Below are 6404 nucleotides of genomic sequence, written 5' to 3'. Positions count from 1 at the left end.
AATTGACTAATGAAATGGAAATGTGAGAGTTTGAACCTTTCTAAAGTGGAGTCCTAGGAGTTATAAGGTGCTAGATTCCTTATCTATTCTTTTTAATTAGACTTTGGTTAACTTCCACTCTCTTGACCCAAACCAAGAAAATGAAGCTTAAGGTTTGAAGAGTGAGGTAAAAGAAGAAAAATCATGGAGTCTCTAACTTTGATGGTTGGATCATGAGATATGTAGGAGAGAAGGTGAGATGGAGATAAAGAATATGAAGAGCAATAGAGAGAGAATAAAGAAGGGTGGAGGTTGGAAAAATGCTGAATTGAGGTGGAATGAATGTTGAAAATGATTAGGATAGTTTGATTCAAGTCTAGGGTGAAAGAGCCCAACTCTAATGTTTAGTAAATAGGTGAAAAATGACCTAGGATAATTTTATTCTTTACCATAGTAAAATGGATGAAAATTCAGAAAAATAAGGTCTGAAAATTGAATTGTGGTGCTTGAAAGAGAGAGATTGAGTGGATTTAAATTATGGTACAATGAGTGTAAGACCATACAAGGCTCGTACTTTCACCCCAAAACTCAAGTGTTTTACCTCTTGACTCATCTATTATTCCAATCCAATGGTCCTCATATGCCAAATCCAAGGGGTACAAATCTACACAAATAAATGTGACACACAAGATCAAACTTCAAAGCATATAGATAATAATTGCATTTTCAATTAAAATTAATTTCCAAATATGTGTCATAATGCAATTAAATAAAAAAAAATAATTATGATATCATAAAAAAGGCTTTGGGGTGTGCCAAATAGCCTAAAAATTGTAAGCCCACACATGCATAAAAATGACCTAGCCTAAGTACAAGAAAATAAGTGAACCCGAAAATTTGACTTTTTAAAATAGTTAACTTGCGAAATTAATTATTATGAATATAAGATGAATTTGAGAAATCTAATAATTAGATCATTGTTCTTCTAGACTAAAAATTCATCTTGACAAATTTTCTCAAATTTTTTCTCAAAAGTCTAAGTTTATGACCAAAATGCCCTTAATGCACATAATCCTACAATTAAGCGATTTTTAACAATCAAAGCAAAAAGTGTTAATCTGGGTAAATATAACATGATTTTTGGTCAATAATAACAAAAAAAATGTATAATAAATGTAACTCATCACATATACATTGCTGCATGTGGTATAAAGCCAAATATTCTTATTTTGTGGCATGCATCACGGCATGTGCACTATGCACCATGGCACACGCATCAGATTTTACTATCACACAGTACATCTAATATGAACTTTTGACATGCATTGTTTTTACATCCAATGTTTGATTGGGATGGTTCAAGTGTCTGATGTTTAAAAATTGGTCACATGAATGGAAAATGATGTTTAAAGTCATTTTCACTCACCCAATCACCCCAATTTCAAACCAAGTGTCATTGGCCATTTCTAGGGCCTTGACTACCTCCATTAGGACATTTAAAACCTGATTAACCATTATATACACAACAAATCATGCATACACACAAGTTTGGTTGCAAAACTACCCTTAAGCACACACTAGGGCAAACACACTTTTACACACACTTATTCACACTTGGCCTAACTTCACACATAATTTCACACCAAACATACACATATAAACACATGACACCAAATCTTAGCCCTTAATCACAAAATCACTTGTACCATATAATTACATATTGGGCTAGATTTGCCACAAATATACAAGTGCTCCATATTTATATGCATATGGAAACCTTATGTATATATAATATACAATAGTTTAGTTCATTACACCAACTCCAGTGGGCAAATCAGTAAATTCACTACTCTTATCTTGATTTTTTTCCCTCTAGAGCTCCCAACATCAGATCCTGGAAAAATATGGTAACCACAAGTGAGATATTAATAATCTTAGCAACTAAGATAACTCATCAAATGTCTATTAACAAAAATAACATTAAACAAGTAAACCAAAACCATTTCATTTCTAAAATCTATAAACTCATACACATATAAGCATATATAAATATTTATAACGAGTTTCTATAAAAACCATATCACACTCACATGATCATTTATCTATCGAATCTCCAAGCTCCCCAATTAAACTCATAGACTCTATTGGACCAATCACCTATTAATTTGAGTACACCTTCAATGGTAAAAACACTTAGCCAAAGGTATTATATGCTACTTTGGGACTATGGATCCCCCCTTTCACACAAATGATAGGGGTGTCATCGAATCCTAACCATACCCTTTCGAGTACTAGAAAGTTGCTAAACTATCCGAATGTCCTATAGTAACAATCTCAAATAAAATGCTTCTAGGATGTCTGATGGTACCAGCTTGATCATATGAATTTTATTTACACACACATCTCCATACACAAACCGAGTGCACTCCCACCCTTTACTGTGATCATGCCTTTTTTACACACACATAATCACATCTACACATATTTGTACATTAACTTAAATAAAACCTTTTAAAATTATTTCAATTTATAATCAAATTCTTTTTATGCTATAACTCATTCAAAACATGCAATTTCAAACATAACAATAATTTTAATCATAAATTATATTATCATTCACATATAAACAGTCAAACTAATTAATAGGCACAATAAATTGTCTAGCTACTTAAACTCTTCTGTTTCTAAGAAAGGTTACCTGTGGCACTAAAGTCCTTTCTCAAATTTCTTTCACTCAGTCAACGTACAAACTAATGATAATCTACATGAATTAGCACTTATTATTCATCACAATTAAACTTCAAATACTCTCATTTACCCATCTTAGATTCTTAATATCCTACTAAGTCCTCTCAATATCAATAGCAACCTTAATACACTTCTTATCAAAATTTTACCCATTTTCACTTATTAAATTAGGCTAAGTTAAGCCTATAGCTTTAAAGCTTAACTATTAACTTCCAAACCAGTCGTAAAACATTAATTTAACTCCGAAGAGTCTTTTCATTACAAAAAGGTAAGGAAACAACCCCATCAAACTCTCTGATTCAATTTCTTTATAACTTAAACTAAAAGAAGTCAGTGTAAAATTGAGTTTAAGGTGGTACAAAACTTACCCGACAAGCAATAGGTCAAAAGTATTCCCTAAGTGGCTATAAAGACTTTACCTAGTAGAAGCACCCTTCTTCTCCTTCTTCTCAAGTTTCTTTCTCTCTTTTTTCCTTCTCTCCTCATGTATGATCCACATATTTAGAGTTAGAATTCTGTGCCATACACTGGAGCATGGCACAATGAGGAAAATCTCACCATACTCCCATGCTTCATTCCGAACTATCATTCCTCCACCCAATCCTATCCATTCAACATCTAAAGAAGTCAAAGCCTCAATTCATCATCCAAAATTCTGGTTATCTAATTAATCTACTAAATTACTAATTTACCTTTTAATTAGTAATTAGTTTCTTGGATTAAAATTTCAAGATGTTACACTTAGGCTATCAGTAGTTCCTATACTCTTAGCTTGGCTTTTTCCCCTTACTACTTCTAGCATCAGAACCTATAATTGCTATCTATTAATAAGAATAACTATAAATAAGTTAACAAAACCCTTCATTTTGTTTTCACAATCAATATAATCATACATACACACACACATTTATATAGCCACTTTTGTGAAACCATTTTTACACACTCGCATGATCATCTATCCTTCGAACCTCTATGCTTCTTGACTACACCTATAGGCTTTACTAGACTAACCCTATGCTCATTAATCCAAGCACACCTTCAATGGTAGAAACACTTGGTTAAAGATATTATGTTCTACTCCTGGAATATGGATTCCCACTTTTACATACATATATATTAGGGGTGGCGTTGACTTTTAACGGCATCTTCACAAGCATTAGACTGCCTAAATGCCTCATGGTAATAGTCTTGGATATATTGTTGCATTAGAGGTCCCATGGTGCTAGCTCGACCATATGAATTTATTTCCACACATCTCCACACACTTAGGGTAAACTCCTACCCTTTGATATGATCACGCCACTTTTCACACACATAATAATCATATTTCCACATTTCCACACACATATCATAATTCACTTTTAAAATAAGTTGTAAATAACTTAACAAATATGTCAAACCTTTATTTTGATGCTAAAACATGCAAGTTACAAAACATGCTAATATAAAATCATAAATTATTTTATCACATTTACTTATAAATAATTAGACTAATTAATAGATATAATAAATTATTTGGTTACCTCAACCCTTCTATTTTTAGAAAAGTTACCCATAGTACTATACACTCTCTCAAATTCCTCTTGTTAGATCAATGTGTAATTCACAATAATCTACACAATTAAGCTCTATTAGTAATTATCAAATTGACTAAAAGCGCTAATTGTCATAATTAATCACAATTAACCTCTACCTTTACTTAACCATCTCAAGTCCTTATCATATTGAATCCTCATGTTACTTATAATATCCCTAATACACTTCTTACCAAATTAATTAAGCTAAATCAATCTTATAGCTTTAAAGCTTAGCTATTAACTTCCAAACCAGTCATAAAACCTTATTTTAACTTTCAAGAGTCTTTTGATTACCAAAGGGTAAGAAAACAACCCCTTAAAAGCCTCTAATTCAATTTCTTTATACTCCAACCCAAGAGAAATAAGGGTAGAATAGGAGTTTAGGGCGGTATGAAACTCACCCAGTAGGTGACAAGTCAGAAATATCTCCTAGCGATCCAATCTTTCTTGCCTTAGTAGACAATATTCCTCTCCTCCTCTCTTTTATTCCTTTTTCTCCTTTTCTTGCTCTGGTTCCCAAACTTGACATGCATATACTTATCAATTTTATGTGCCCGTATGTCGTGAGGTGTGGCATAATGAGGAAAATTCGACTGCTGCTCACACATGTCACTCTGAAATGCCATTCCTCCACCCAAACCTATCTATTCAACAACCCAACAAGTCAACATAGAAATTTGCCATCTAAAATCATGATTATTCAATTAATCCAATAATTTAACAATTTATACTTTATTAGTAATTAGTTTCTTGGATTAAAAATTTAGGATTTTACACAATGGTAGATGATATAGAGCATGAAAGTGTGGCTCTATTTTCTCTTATATGTATTTATGCATTTCCAAATGCTTGTGTTATGCATAAATACTTATTTCTGAGTGGTTTGAGTCATTTTTAAAAGATTTTAGGATCCCATTCTATTTTAAAAGAATTGTTTTCTATATTTTAATATTTGTGTTTTATGGTATTTTAGAGGTTTGATGACTTCTAATGACCTTTGTATGATATTTGTGGTATAGTTTGGTAACGTCAGGGAGGGTATTACACTTAATACCCCTATCAACCCTTTCATGCCAATATAAGTTCTCACCTCAGATACCTATCCTTTCTAAGAATTTCATACTGATACCAACATGTTCATACTGGTATCTTTGTTTTCATACCCCTATAAAACTTCTTCATACACGAATGAAATGTAGTCAAACATCATCTTTTTTTATGTTCACTTCGCTATATGTTGATTCATACCCATGTGAGTCTTAGTATCTCTCTGTCATATATCCATATTCATACTAGTACCAAACACTTCCTACCAGTATGAACTTGAAGATTTTTGCTATATTTTCCGTATACATGAACAAAGTATCTAGTGTCAATCTTTTTAGTTCCTTTCAATTGTGTTCATTATTTTACCTTCTTAGAAGTTTTTTAAACACAACCACAAGTTTGATTTAACACTTTTCATATCTCAATCTTTTTGAATACCCGTATCAAAATTATCCTATCAATATCAATATTTCTACTTTTTGTTAGATTATTTAATGCATATAGACGTTACTTTCTTTAAGGTGCCAACACACAAACTCGCCCAAAAGCACTATTTTACTGCCTCAAAATGTGGAAAGCTCAAAACAATGAAGGAGAAAACTCCAACAATTAATTTTTGAGTCTAACGAATGTATTTTAAGGATCAAATATAAATAGGACTCATTTATGAAGCAAAAAGAAAAAGAAGTTATTGCATTTATAACAAATTCTTGTTGTTACATTCATTATTCCATGAGCTTCATTAATTTTATATTCACTTTGAGAGAGAGAGTTTTATTGCAGTAGTGATTTATTATTGAATTTACTCTATTTATCTTTGTATTTCACTTCTAAAATAGAGTAACTAAAGTTTGGGAAACTTAAGAGGATTTGTTATCACTTGTGTAAGGGGGTTTTTTAGCTTAAGGGAATTTGCCACATTTTTATCAATTGACTATTCAAATATACTCTGAACAATACAAATATAATTTAAACAATCTAATTTAATATTAATTTTTTTAATTTTTATAAATTGACTATTTAGATATACTTTAAAAAATCAAGATTTAATAT

Source organism: Prosopis cineraria, unplaced genomic scaffold (assembly GCF_029017545.1).
Source record: "Prosopis cineraria cultivar Desert tree isolate PC_DT_omini unplaced genomic scaffold, ASM2901754v1 PC1, whole genome shotgun sequence".
Lineage (NCBI taxonomy): Eukaryota > Viridiplantae > Streptophyta > Magnoliopsida > Fabales > Fabaceae > Prosopis > Prosopis cineraria.
Note: the sequence above shows the minus strand (reverse complement) of the source record.